Source organism: Cardiocondyla obscurior, linkage group LG01, assembly GCF_019399895.1.
Source record: "Cardiocondyla obscurior isolate alpha-2009 linkage group LG01, Cobs3.1, whole genome shotgun sequence".
Taxonomy (NCBI): Eukaryota; Metazoa; Arthropoda; class Insecta; order Hymenoptera; family Formicidae; genus Cardiocondyla; species Cardiocondyla obscurior.
In genome coordinates, this window is record NC_091864.1 from 4,749,074 (window position 1) to 4,764,501 (window position 15,428).

General features: G+C 42.9%; 1 protein-coding gene and 1 pseudogene across 1 annotated transcript in view; one reads left to right on the plus strand and one right to left on the minus strand.

Annotated features, from left to right (window-relative positions):
* The window catches only part of Mib1 (mind bomb 1), a 324,433-nt gene that overhangs the window by 292,592 nt on the left and 16,413 nt on the right, over window positions 1–15,428 (plus strand). The gene's annotated exons all lie outside the window — the stretch shown is intronic.
* LOC139108189 (uncharacterized) lies at window positions 6,657–13,570 on the minus strand (annotated as a pseudogene).

Here is a 15,428-nt window from a genome sequence, read left to right on the forward strand (position 1 = left end):
CGAGACCATAGTGAACATTAGGTCATGTCTCGCTTATAATACCACATTTTCGCCCGAAATTACAGTGAACAGCGTATGCGTGGAATTAATTAATTAATTAATTAATTAACAAGCTTATATAAATGGATGATTAAACGTATACAGAACGGCCTCTCTTTTGCTATTTTAATATCATGACCGCGATATTCAATATTTTCTCAATGAAAAATATATTCCGTATATAAATAGATAACATATTTAAATAAAGAAATTTACCAGCTAAAGGAAATTCTGGAAAAACATGAGAATTACTGTATAATAAGTAAAAAATATATTTATTGATTTAAATGTCTGTAATAGAAATTTTGCATAATCGCGAAATTTGTAAAAATGCTGCAGATTTTAATGGCGTTCTTTGTCTTACCGCATGTTAATTTTACGCGACGCGCACCACCGTTTGCGAAACACGACGTGCAACCGCATCGCCATGGGCGCTCGAAATGGCTAACAAGACCGAAATCTAGGAGCGACACAGCTCAGTCCGTCGCGTTGAAAAACAGTAATTAATTTCTTGCGATCTCTGTCGCACGACGCGAGAACGGCGACGGGCCAAGTTCCACCGAATCCGCAAGTTCGTTTTTATGAGGTGCACACTGGCGCGGAAACAATTAAAGGCGGTAGGATTCAGCTCCGGCGGGAATTAAAGGACGAAGCTCAAGCGCTGAGATTTCTGTCCCGGCTGAAAGAGCGAGGGAGATTCTTCCGCCGTGTCGATTATCCGCGAAACGATCCGAGCTCCAGCGCAAGAAATTCCGTATTGATTACACCCCGGCGTGGAACGTCCGAGAAGTCGTAGCGCAGTTTGTCCAAACAATTAGATATCGGAAAGCTGAAGGGAAAAAACAGACGCTTCCTCGCGTGTATTTTCTCGCGCGATAACAATTTCGAAAAACATCATGACCCGTCAGGAAGATTTGTCAAGCTTCGGCTACGAAACTATTGACGTCAAAGAGAATCACGCGGACTTTCTCGGTCTCATGTCCCCATATCGATCACGTTTTTACTCTCGGAGAGCGCCCGGGACGTCTTCTGAAGGTTCTCAAAACACGTCCGACTTGCCTGGCAAAGGTCTAAGCCATACCCATGAGGTTTCGCATTAGCTGCGAATGCCCGGCACGAACCAAGCCAGCTCTACGTAGGATTTAGCCTCTCACGCTCTGCGGTGCCGAGTTTCGATGCTTGCCGAGCACTCGGATGACGTCCTCGAGCGTAGGCAAGCCCTGCGGGAGAGCCAGCTGGTTCTTGTATCCGGAACACGCGGGCCCGCTGGTGTAGCACCAGTGCGGAGTAGTCTGCAAGTTTTCATTGGAGAATCAAGTTTGCGCGTTATCGATCATCGGACGACCCCGAGGTCGGGGACAAAGCGTACACCTGGTCGATCGTTTTCTCAGGAAGAAAGATTACCCGCGACCTGTCGACCTCGCGAAGCACTCGCAGCTCGCTCAGTGCATTTACGGAATTATCTGAAAATGGATTCTTATAAAGACATGAAGATCGAGAACGCTTTTTAAAATCTTCCCTTTATTAGTCGATTTTTTTAACGACATCACTCGGTACCTAGATATATTAATAAATTCATAGAATTTGTAAGACTTTTACATTTATAAAACAAACGTTTTACAAAATTTTTTTGAGACAAAATCTATTCTATTCTAATATATTCTAATTTATTCGGAAAAAAGATCCGTGCAGGGAAAAGTTGAAAATTATGAAACAGTTCAAGTTCAAATATTCTGTAGGTGCTTTGCGTAATATTAAAATTCTGACGAGTAGAGCTTTATAATAAAATAAACTATCGCTTTGCGTTATAAGAATTGATTACTCCAGCGAAGTTGTAGTCGATCAAAACCGATTAGCGAAACGCGTTTCGGTCAGCTCGCTCTCGCGAACTCGAGCTAAACCGCTAACAATCAGAGTGGTTTTAAATTACCGCGTGGGACCGAATGGCGATAGGCGGACGGACATATCGCGAGCAGAAACGTATCGTCGTGTGTATCCATCTGGATCAACTGTACCCCGGGACCCATCTGGGATAGATGGTCTGGCTTCGGCTGCGTCAGCTCCGGTAACGTCGTTACCGCTATCGTCGTAATCATATTTCGCCGTGCAAGACCACCCCACCAAACGAGATTACGCCACTGACGGCGGGATAGCGAAGAGAAAAAGAGCGAAAGAAAGAGAGAGAGAGAGAAACTGAGCAGAAAGAAAACTATTAAAATAAAAGGAAAAGCGGAAAAGGCCGGAAGAAGGGAAAAAGGGAAAAGCGGTTGAGACCCAGGTCTACGCATGGGAGGAACGGAGGGCACAGCTTACCTTTGGCTCTCATTTACATCGACATTATGCATTCAGACCTCATGTGCCTTAACCCGGCCATGCGGGCTTGATTCAATCTCGCAGAACGAGCTGCAAGGTACCGTGGTGCAGTGTACTTGGCGGTCGAGAGAACGGCGAAGGGCACGCGCGTTGCACGGTGTATTCGCGACGTGTGCATTCGTGCCATCCGATGACGAGGTGAAATTGGATATTTTCGAGGGTGTTTCGCGATCGAGCGCGAACACCGAACGTATCGTCGTCGTTTATCTACGCTCGCAGGCAATCGTTCCGCGTTCGTAGTCAATCGCTCGTCGCGTTCTTTCTCGCGGAACAATTTTGTCGGTATTTCGCGAACGACAAGAGAAAAACGGACCTAAAGCGCGATTTCTTGCACTTCCGTAAAAATTGCGTGATAGAAATAGCAAGGGGATCGATTTGAAGAGCTGTGGCGTTCTTAATATAAAAGGATATTGCGTCGTGATAATTTTACGGTCTAGAAATGTGCTGAACATTATAATTTTTGAAAAGCAACTAACAATAAGAGATAAATAAAATACCGCGAATAGAAACTTAAAATAGGAAGCTGGTGTAACTTTTAAGATTAAAAATTCTTTATTATTCACAAGTTTTATCGAAAGATGAAATTTATATCGCATTAAGCGATATTGTGCCGGAATTTGTTTATCGACAGTGAATATCGCGCGCTTTCGGAAGAGAGTGATAAATTTCCCGATTCGGTGAAGGTGTGGTGAAACGTGCGAAAGATAATTCGATTACTGTGAGAGATCCGTTCGCTCGTGGCCGCCACTTTGTTGTTTACTTTGAGACCTCCCCTTCTCTGGCCTGCTTAAAATGCATTGGCTCGTGCATGGCGCATCTATCGGGCCGGCAACATTTGCTTTGCATAATTTTGCGACCGAAAATTGATAATGTCATTTCTCGCGGTACGCGACGGTAATCGTTATTTCGTTCTATCAGACACGTCGACATTAATTAGAGCCGCACGCGCAAATTATCAACGATTGCACACCGCTCTAAACGTCATTTCGCGGAACACTTGCCGATCGGCGCGAAACGAATGTGTGAGGCTTGACGGAGAGCGAATTAACAGAAACAGTGACTAAGCTCATACAACGAAGAACGGTATTAAAAAAAGATTTTCTCTATTAACGTAGATTTTATCAATGTAGAAATATATTTAAAAATATATGCAATGTATTACCAGTGTACTTGACAGTGCGCGCGTGCACAACGTATGTCTCTTTTCATAAATCTTTTTTATTCTTCGCGTTTTCTTTCTTCTCTCTCGTGGATGTTTTATTTAGCAGATGTAAGCGTTAAAGCATTTGCGGTGTTTGTAATAAACGATGTCTTCTTTTACGATATCGCCAACTTCCGTGAAAATTGTGGTTTTCATAAAAAAAAGGGGGAGAATAAAGGAAAAAAAAAAAAAAAAAAGGAAAAAAAATGAAAGAAGAAGCGTTGAAAGATGGCATATCCGGAGCGAAGCGCGGTAGAATACAGGACGAAGAAGGTGCAGCGGGCATATAAACCGGATGTCCCGGGCTTCCACGGGCAGCGTAATATCGTAAAGCCGATTTCGCTGCCCCGGATAGGAAAAGGGCGGCGGTGGCGGGGGCAGTGGCGGTAAAACGGTAAAGCCCTTCGCGCGTGTTTGCGCACGCGGATGTGTAAGTGGAATAAATTTCGCGGCAACAATTCGACGGCGTTCCTGCTCCAATCGGCGGATACGTGCGGGAGAGAATCCTCCGCCGGTCGCGCGGTCCCCGGGACCCAAACGACGATCCTCGCTTTATCGGGGATCCCGGCTGGCTGATGGATTCGGCCCCGTTCTGCCCCAAATCTATTCCGTTTTATTGCCCTTCTGATACATAAATTTTTATTCAATTTGATTTGCCGCTATTGCTATGGTAATAGGACGGAAGGGGTGCGCGCGCCAACTTCGCTTTCCCTCGAAATCTCTCTTTACCTTTCTCCCATCTTCTATTCTTTTTTAGCTCTTCCTTTCTTCTTTCGTCGACCTGCTTCCATTCTCCTTGTCGATTACACGAAAGGGACATTTCGTGGCTTTCCGCCCATGCTCTAAATGCACCATTATGGTTCAGTCAAAAGTCCTTTCCGAAGGGACGGTTACGTTATACGCGTTAAGACTAAATGTTTAATATCATATTTTTATTTATGGCATTTCGTATTTTTCGTTACTACGATAGCATTTTAATTACACTACTTATAATTATTACTTTTGAAATTTTTCCAAAACGGAACTTATCTAAAATCAAAGACGATAGAAATGTTTCTCACGCATTAAAAAAAAAAAAAAAAACGAGAGAAAAAACTACGCGTTTTCCCAGACCGACCGACGCGTAAAGAATCGAAGAATCTCGCGGAAGATCGAATTTGGATAGGTGCCCGTGAAAAATCCACCGTGATCGTCGTCGCTAAGAAATTCCGGAAATCTTTCGAGTTTCACTGCGCGAAGCCGCGTCGGGGTGTCGGGGTGTTTATCGGGTCGCTGCTGCTGGATTTTCGGTATGCGGTTCACGAAGAACGACCCATCCCTAGCCAGCCCGGGCTTCTACACCCCGCGGCTCTGACGCGCAGCACGTGACCCGTGAGTTCCCGGAAGGGCCGTAGACAGGGTGGCGAACGGTGGAGGGTAGCTGGAGACGCGAGGGAGGCTGCACGGAGCGGCACGTGACACACATATTGCCTACCTTTCGGGAATCTCGAGCCAAAAGGCTTTCTTCTCCGTGCTCACTGCCGCGCGAGACAAAGTATGATAGAAAAACTAATCTTCCAGATTAAATCTCTAATTCGCGCCCGCGGTTTTTCCGCGAAGATCACGACGGCCGATAACAACGACTTAGCCCGAGGCGAGAAAGACGATCTTTCATCGCGTGGTCACTGTAAATCCGCTGGCCTATTTTTACTGAGGGAAGGAAAGAAGAAAAATATAACAAAATTAAATCGGTATATTGCACCGAAACTTTTATATATATATATATATATCGAAATCGATTAAAGGTACAAGTGAACAGAACTAAATCTGTGAAGCAACCAGTTCACGAAACGAACGTCAATGATTCAAATCGACGATAATTCGTCAGAGAAACGAGAAATATCGGATGGTAAGGACGTAATTGAATTTGTTCGCTCGGCGATTCTACTTTTTTTACGGTGCGTCGACGGAAACTTGTTTTCCGATTAATCAACGTGTCACGGTGTATCTTTTCGCGGTTGCCTTACGTCCTCGCGCCTTCGAGTTACGTGGCCGCCAACTTTATTCCATTAATATCGGCCGCGGCTGTTGACGCGCGGCTTTTTAGCACACCTGAAACTTCGTGCAAAATAATTATTCTCGCGTTGCTGCAACGCGTTGTAAAACATCTCGACTTGATGTTTCGAAGCAAAAAGAAAATCGCTAAAACGCCATCCGGTAACAATGTTCTCTTCTTTCCTTCGTTGAAACTATCATTTTTTAATATCGGCTTAAAATAAAATTTTCCACAAAAAATATTTGATTGATAATTTGGTAACTAAAAAAAAAAAAATAATTTAGCAGTTTATCGAATTACATTTAACCATCTTTATGAAGGCATGCGTGATAAAGCTCGAACGTGTAATAACATTTCAAGAGGATTGCATGGCTTGATGCCAAAGCGCCTTGATACCCGGCAACGTTCCTTACGTTTCTGAAATGCATTTCATCATGTTGCTTAAGCTAGGAGCCGTTGAACCGAGATTCTACAAATATATATTTCGCTTGTATAAATTTATATCTTGTTGCACATTTAATACAAATTGCTACCTGCTAATTATTCAACTTTTTAAAATTGTAATTTTGATAATAGACTCCGCGATTTTCGTTCCAATCTCATAATAAATGATGATAGAGAAATTTGGTTGCTACAAAGTTCGTATATTCAAGTTTGTGAAGAAGTAATGGATAAAGCATGTAAACCAAGCGTCATAATTTTTAATGTAATCGACTAAACTTACAAGCTGTTGTTTAAATCATCATCTCTCGGACGAAATTATCCCGGATAATAAGCTGCTCTACATTCTTATTAAAATCGTATATCAAAGGTAGGAATAAAAATTCCGACTAAAGGTAAAAGATACGAGATAAGATTCGTTATTAAAGTACAGAATATAAAGCGAATCATGCAGATTGCGGACCTGGCGACTCTTGCGCTCGGCAACATACATTTGATGTCACAACCGCGGAAACAGTTGAGAAAAATAACGGCCCCGCGAAAGAATAGCGCGGCCAAAATGAAATCATCTTCGATACCGTTGAGAAAAAACAAGATTATTACGTTGGATAACAACGCGGTCGGAAGCGTATTATTGAGTGAATTTACGGATTAAGTATCTAGGGCCAGAAATTTGACGGACCGTAATTTAATTCTTCTCATTATGTCGTGTTCTATTAACGGCGGTCGAGAATCGAGGTAGTACAAACTGGAATGAATTTTCCCCGTGCCATCTACATGAGAATATTAAGTATGCGCTTTTCCATGTTCTCTCTCTTTCCTTCGCTGACCCTTCTTTTTCATTCTATAATTAAAATATCGAAGCATATTCATCTTACTGCTTTTTAATATAATTTTCCAAGGAAATAAACTCAGTTCTTATCATATTGTATGGTACGTTATGCGATTTTTCGCATAAGTATAATTTTACGAAAACTTAGTTATTTCCTCGCGTAATTTACCTACTTGGTTAATGAAAGAAATCTCTTTCCTTTTTTTCTCTTTTTTATTTTTTTTTTCTTTTTCTTTTTTTTTCTCTTTTCTTTTCTTTTACATTACTCTTATTTGAATTTAAAGGATTTGAATTAAAAAGGATTTAAGTCGTACGTAGCGGAAAAAGCTTGCTCATGTAAGTTGCACATTAAACTCTTGGCAAAAAAGTTGTTGAAAATGTATCTTGAAAAGGCGGACGCTTTTAGATCTTCGAAACGTTGAAATTTCTGCGCTTCGAATTAAATTCTCGGCTGGAAATTAAAGCTTTTACCGAGCTAGCCGAGGTTGTGCTTTAATATCGCGAAACATCGCGCGAAATAGCTAGTTTACGTCGGCCCGTTAAAGGGACTAATTGCGCGCGCGAATGTACAAAAGTTCTTTAATTAAGCGGGACTACTGTTGCGGCAAGTCATTATCGCGATATTAGTAAAAAATCCGAGGACTCCAACTTGCGTTACGCACAAAGTACTGGCGGAAGAGTATTATACTATTATGCTGGATTTAATGCGAAGTGCTCGTTGTCAGCTGGGTATTTCGAGAGGTTTTCCGCGCCCCAATTTCGCACCATATTAAGCTCGGAGAAGCGACTGCAACAAACGATATCTCATAAGACTCGCGTAAAAATTTAGAATTATTCCCTTCATTAAATTCGAACATGAATATCAGCTTTGATAAATTACTGAAATTGACAGTAGGAAGTAAATATATGTTTACATCGCTGAAAATAAACCGCAATGTAATAAAATAAGGTGCGTTTAAATGGAATTAACTGTCGCTGTGAAAATTGCACCACGCGACAAACCTCCCCCACTTTTCGTTCTGGAAAAGGAATAGGTAAGGGAGAACGATTTGCGCCGCTATTTCTTATCGGACGCATCGATTACGAAGGCCAATCCTGATAAAATATGGGTCGCGGCCGAAGACCGCGAGCGAAGATGGGAATGTAAGATTCATACAGGCCACCGTCATTGATCCTTATGCGTCGTTATAATTCATCGGCAGCCATTCGGAGGGCATTTGCGTGAGATATTACCACGGGAAGTAAAAACTGCGGAGAAAGAAAATAGGCAGTAGTAATAAGTTCGGCGGAAAGTGTTTATTGCTGTCCTAGAATAACCCAGCGAGCCTCGCAGGGACGAAAGAAAATCAAAAACTTAACGTCGCATTCATGGGTATAACAACAGTAATTTGCAGTCATTAACTTTTGCTCAGCGTAGACAACTAATTTAAAGTAGAACAAATATTGGCAGAGTATTATACGCAGAAAATTGAATTTATTTTTAAAGAAGTTGGACAAATCGAGGGTGCAGTAATAATAGACGTTGAATCTCGGGGAAAAGTGCCCCGTCGCAAAAGAAACAGCAGTAACTCCATCGATAAATCAAAGAAGTATAATATAATTAATTGATAAAATAAGTGATATAGGATAGGTGGACGGAATTCTGGCGATTATCAGAGACAGACGGGATCGCCTTCTATTTCTTGCGAGAGAGACAAAGTGGAAGACGGTGGGAGCTGGATCCCCGAGCCTGGGCCAAGACAATTCAATAAGCTCGGCGGAGTGTGGATTTTTCTGATTAGCCGGCGAAGTTGGATGGGTGGCCGCGCGTGATCGTCCTGCCGAAACGTCGGCGGCCGGTGGAGGAAGGGCCGCGTTTACTTTAAAAGTTGAAACGCGCGCATCTCGAGCCGCTCGGTTATTCGTGTCATGCCCGGAGAAGTGCACTCAACGCCTCCGACCCGGAGGGCCGAGTTTCAATCGGTGTCGAAGCGTCGTTTCGTGAGCCGTTTGCAGTCCTCGCGTCGCGATTTTATCGAACGCTCTGTAGAACGATTTAATTATGACATCGCTACCGTTTGAAATCGCATGGTAATTGTAAAAATGACATCATAGACGATGATAGAAAATATTAAAAACAAAAATTTATATAATATATATATATCAAATGCATTAATATTTAAAATATAACTTTGAAAGGAATTTTTTTTTCTTTTACGTTTGTTTGTGAAATTAATTTATTACAGTTTAATATTTTGAAAATATGCGAAACTACGGTTCCTTTAACGAGTAATCAGAACGTCTTTCCGGCCGCGTCTTGAGATGGCAAGATATATCGAAGAATCGAGGGATCGCTGGAAAGAAGAGGGCCGGGGAAGTAAACTTGAGAGTTAGACGGCGGCTCGGCTCCAAGAAACTAGGAAAGCTGACGTTTCGCTTACGTGCAGAAACTGGCAAGCGCGTGGATATATTCTCTCGTCTAAATGGATTTATCGAGCGGGTATCGAGAGCCTCCATTGAAAACGACGAAAATTGGACGGACGCAAAAAAGGAGGGTGGAGAGAGAAAAGCAAAACTGTAGATGCACCCGCGACGTGCATGCCGAGTTTTACCATCGCGATGTCGCAACGGGCCGGTTTTATCCGGACGCAAGACAGTCTCGTCGAGAAAATGTGTTCCGTGACTCAATCTGGAGATCGTCCGTCCGTTGACTTTGATAAACGAACGCGGTGCAGGCAATTTTTCCCACAGGAAAGTTTCTTCCGCCTCGGGGACAGCCCCGAAATTCGCAAAGGCGATCCGACATTAGGTCAGCCTGTGATGTCTCAGCGGAACGCTAACGTTTATGTAATCGCTCACCTCGAAAAAGAAACCAATTTTTGGGAAAATTAAATTTATCTGCGAAATAGAAACTGACGTTGATAATCTTACAAATATTTTTATTCTTTATTAAAATATTATTAAAATTATTAAAGTAAAAATCGTGATAAAAATTTTTATGTATATTTTAATTTAAACGTACGTTTAGCTTAGAGGCTTCTGTAACTGATTTCGAATAAAGGACAAGAGGGCGAAAAAGAGAGAGAGAAAGAGAGAGACAAGGAGATTGCTCATGGAATGAAACATGTCGATATCGAAATTCGGTTAACTACCAGGGTTCGCAGCCGCAACGACGGACGGCGGCCACTGACAAGACAGGAACGCCGGCAATTAATGGGAGGTGGGACTTAATTAGTACAATCTCAACGGCGTCCACCTACCCATGTCCTTTCTCGTTGTGTCCCTAAATACCGCCTGTTACGAGACATTCTCATGGGGGTAAGGTAATGTTCTCTCGGAAACCCGACTAAACGTGGCCCTAACGAAGCTGCATACTCAAACCTACGGTCATTCAAGAGATTATATTTCATTATTAAACTTCTATATAAACAAATAATTACACTTTTTATACGGTAAATAGAATATTTTAATCGGCGTCTATTATCCCCGCGATTTTTTCAACTCTGAATCGAATAAATAAAAATTTGGCACAATTTTTTCTTCTCTAGGATCAGATTTTTTTTTTTATGATAACATAATTATAAAAAATCGTGAAGAGAGCGAATGGTATTTTCAAAGTGATACGCAATATTTTCCTCGTGTTACTTCTTCGCGGTATAACTTGAGAGATTAACATCAAAGAGAACGAGGACGTTGCAAGTTTCTTCGCCCTCTCCTCCTAGCCGCTAATTAAACCAGTTTGATAAGGTGTCGTACACCGGAGTCTTCTTACAGTCCGACCGCATCGCGCGGACGCGTAACGGCCGCTATTCCAATCGTCATAAATTGTCGTGGTGAACGTGACGGTCGTACCGAGCAGCCAATACGCCGCGCGATTCTGTCATTCGACCCTCGTAGCCGCCACTACTCGGGTACGTATCCAATGGGTCCCTTCTCTCAGAACTTTTGACCACCGATTCATCTCTGCCACGCTGCGCTATCGATTCCCTAAAAACGTGCCAAGGTTGCATTTAAAAGCCATCCGTGATTACCGCATGATCCACTCTTTAAATTTCTTTCTCAACGTCCGCGGTTCTTGGCAGCTCGATAACGTCTCCGGGACCACCGGGGTGCACGATCGATAATGATTATAAAAGTAAACGAGTCCTTCTAATCCTTTGACATCTACAAGCAGTACAAATGCCTTTTCCCCTTTTAATTGACTTTAAATTAGGAATTACTTCTCTGCGGACGTGGGAGAATATTTTTTTCTTAAGAGGCAAATTAGGTGGATTTGTTTAAACGGCGTGTTATTATTCGGCGGTGATTAGCATAATCAGGCGGCCCATGTAACACGTACGGCAAATAGACAAAATGCGACGGGCGATGCCAATTAGCAGGTGCCGACGTTAATGCAAATGGCGGCATTAGCCGATAATACCGCGAGTAATATTATTATTTCACGGCAATAATATCAACGTAATTCATTCGGCTTAATCAACAGCATTACTGCCACGAGAAGCGCAAATCTATTTCACTGTCGATAAATTCGTGCGCACCTATGCAAACGTAATGTACTACCCAGTGAACCCCGAGTCAAATTGCGGGATTGTTTGCCAAAATTCGCGAGACCGAATGTTATGTATGATTATATATGCGTATAATCGATAACGCTGTCGTAAGAAAATTATTAAAAATTCAATCTTTTCTTTAAAAAAAAAAAAGAAAAAAAAATACAAAGTTATATTACAGTTATATTACAGTTAAAGTTATATTACAGATATAAAATATTTTTGAGAACTTAATGAGATACAATAGCAATTAAATTATTTACTTACTGAAACAATTTTGAATATAACATTTGACAGCGATAGTCTTTTTAATAATAAAAAAATTGCTTTCGCAAAGTAAAATTCTTTATAAATAATTAATCGTATTTCTTATTTTTTTGATATATATGTAAAATGAAAATCTACGATGAGTCGGCCCCTAAGTTGAAAGGCAAATTGTAACTTGTACATTCACGTAATCAAGTGCGCTTGTCTGATGATCGAAATACGCTCGTTACGTGAACCATAATCTGTCGCACCGCGGTCACTGATGTCACCATCGTGTTACGCCCGACACTGAATCTTTTTTTCACCAAATCCAGATACCGCGTATGATATTCGTGTGCGGTGCGCGAGGATGCACCTGCAGCCGAATATGTCACCGATCGGCAGTGCAACCGGGCACCGGTTGGTGGCCCACACACCGGAAATAGACTTTGTAACCGGAGAACTTATTTCTGGAAACATGGCCGCGGTTATGCGTGGGTTCTATTTTGGGCTCAAAAACAGGGTTTAGTCTGCGTTCTCTTCCTCGCCCGCTTGCTCATTTTCTTCCGCGTCTCACCTCAGTTTCTTTCTCTCTGTCGTCGCTGCAATCAAACCGAAGGACTGAAAATAAAAAAAGAAAAATGTAAATTCTGTGACGGAGTTAACCGGAAATTAATATATTATTAATATTGCAAGGACAAGGTATTCGCTACTCGAGCGATACAAAAAAAAAGTAAGAAGAGACGACGAGCTCTCTGTCATCGCGCTAAGAATGACGGAGAGCTCGCGAGAGGGTAATAAAAGTGGTGACCACATGGTAACGGCAAAGCCATAAATAGAGGCGGAGAACCATATGTACGTCGAGTGATGCCCGAGCCATATCGGCGTTGGTTACGCGAAAGCAATCTATTTCTGGATGCTGCCGTGCCCAGACTCCGTAGCGCAGAAGAATCCGCAAATTTTATTTTCGCATCGTTTTCTACTCTTTCACGCGGCACTGTTATCTCGTTCGCCATCCTTTCGGTCCTTATCTTCGCTCTCTCGATTATCACGGGTCTCCGTTCTCGTCGACGATAACTCCGGAAATCCCACGATGAAGATCTCGCGATGACTCACCAAGACGCAGCTCCATACTTCTTTACATTCCATACGTCACATTCACTATGGGAAGTAAGGAAGCACGGAACGGTCGCCCGGTACTGAAGGCAAGTCTGGGTCGAGTTACAGTTTACCCTCGAAGTAAAAATCTTTTTTCTTTCCCTCCAACCGAATACGACACTCTCGTTCCGCGAATGCACCGCTGTTACATAATTCATCGGATTCCCCGGATCTCGAAGAATTCTACAAAACGCACTCCAACGAGGAAGGAGTACCGAGCGCGCTGGAAGAGCCATACCTCCCTCGCACCCGGAAGATCTTTCTCAGTTCGACGGCCGATTCTTTCTGACAGGGAAATTATTGCTTGGCGACTGGTCGTTAAGAAGGCCCTTCCTCGAAGCCTCGAATCCTGCCCACCCGGGTGACCGCATCGGACTGAATGCTGCCAAAAGCCTCTAGCGCGTTCTCTTCGGAACGAGCCCTCTAAAAATGGATGCACAGATCCCATTGGCCTTTCCTCTCGAGTGACGAGAAGCCGACACCCCCCTCGTCGTCGTCGTGTGCAGATGTAAGCTTACACTCGAGACGGCTACCGTGCGACGACTCGGCTCCCTCGCGTAGCGCCTCGCCGCGCCAAATTTGTCTTTATCCGAAAATAGTCAGTCCCACGGCTGCCACCACATGGTGCGACTATTCCTGGTCCAGACTCGAGTGATAACTTACCCAGGCATCTTCGTTTCATTCCTCTTTTTCTCCTCCTTCTCTTTCTTCTCCATCTTCTTCTCGTTTTACCCTTCATCTTCTTCATCTTTGTGTTTCTCTCCGCTTTCTTCTGCTTCTGCCGTACAAAGGCGCGCATGTGATCTCTCGTATCTCTTGGCAGGCACAAACCAAAGGACATTTCAAACGGAAGCTTTGTTGCACGACATGGCATTAGCTCCGTAAGATTTCTCATTCATCCTGCAAAGTCTCTGATAAAGTTAACAATTTTTATAAAAGATTGTCAAGGAGTTTCCCTTTGTAACTAATTTAAAATTAAAAATTCCTGCGAAAAGGGGCGATTAGTTTTATAAATTTCCCGTTGAAACGTTGCGCGTAATTTAATATTTCTACTTACCTCACGTAAATCGAAGACGTGACGTAAAAAGTTGTAAGCGATAAAAATTTGAGTTTTACAAAGTTTTAAAATGTAGATTTTTTTTTCTCTCATCTATTTAAGAAACATACATCTCGTATTTAGAAATGTTTAAAAATTTTTTTCATTGTCTTTAATAACGCTGTCACGCTCGATTTCTTCGTTACGTCTACAGCTGCGTTGACGTAATTTCTTACCTCGTCATCACTAATTACTCTCATCGACGAGATTATAAATCCGACGGAACGTGTCACGATATTTCGAGGGTGAGACGTTTGGCAGCTGCGATTGGCGACCAGGCAAACGTCTTAATTCTAGTAAATAATCCCTTCGCGCGAAAACAAAGTTGGACCGCTGTCGACGTTAATTTCCGAGGTGTCGCGCCGTCGATCGTTAACGCGCTCGTTATCGGCAACGATCGACGTCGACGACGTATTCAGAATGCGGTTTACTCTCGCGGGTTAATGGCGAATTCGCTCGTGTACGCCATTAACAACGATGATAAATACAGTGTATCGCAAATGCGCGAAAGCTGAATTACAGGATCACGCGTTTCGCGGCATTATTTATAGAAAGATATGCGAAACGATAATGGCCGCTGGCGAGCAGCCAGGGTTTTCGCGATTTTAGTATCACGCGCAGCGCAACGATTAATATCAATTTCATACTTTACATCGTCATCGTTTATGTCACCGATCGACCACGCGACTACTTTGTAATCGCTCGCCACTCGCGTCGTACAGCCGAGGAATCTCTCGCGTTTGGACCTCCGCGAACTTTGCCAGAACGTTACGCCGAAGTCGAATGGCTCTCATGAATGAGCGTTACGTTATCGGGGCGAACTCGATCCCGCTATTTGTAATCTATCGTCGCTATATCACCACACGTCACGTACATCGTTGCAACTCGGCCAAGAATGCCGTTAATGATGGGATACCGAAATACATCCCAGCAAACAGCATTTCCCAGCAACGTTACGAATTCTCGGCTGCCGAGTGGCGCGAGTCCAATTTTCGCGACGCGAGAAAATGACGGGGAAACGTAAAGATAATTCTTATTTTAAAATTTTTTCGTCGTTCCACTTGAGGAACTGCAAACTCAGCGCGCTCCAACGTGTTCTTACGTAAAACGTCGATCTCGAGAATTGTTCTCCCAGCCTTTGCTAATAATACTAAAATAAACTTGTATCACTTGACAGTTAATAAACTTCGAGCGTGAGGTTTTTTTTTTTTTTTTTAATTTTTGGAGATGAATTTTAGAAGAGATCTTATCATCACATTAATACGAGGATTAGAAAATTTATCACCTAGCTTGCCGACACGTTACAACACATCTTGCTTCGCTGCCCGACGCTCGTGGATCCTTGCGCGGATTGAACGTCCAACTTTTCTCACGGCGTTAGCTGCTTTGATACGTCTGTCAACGACAGATCTCTGCCGAATTTGGAATCCATTTTTCCCGGATAGAAGTTTAACGGGGCCCTCGGGCCGCATATCTCG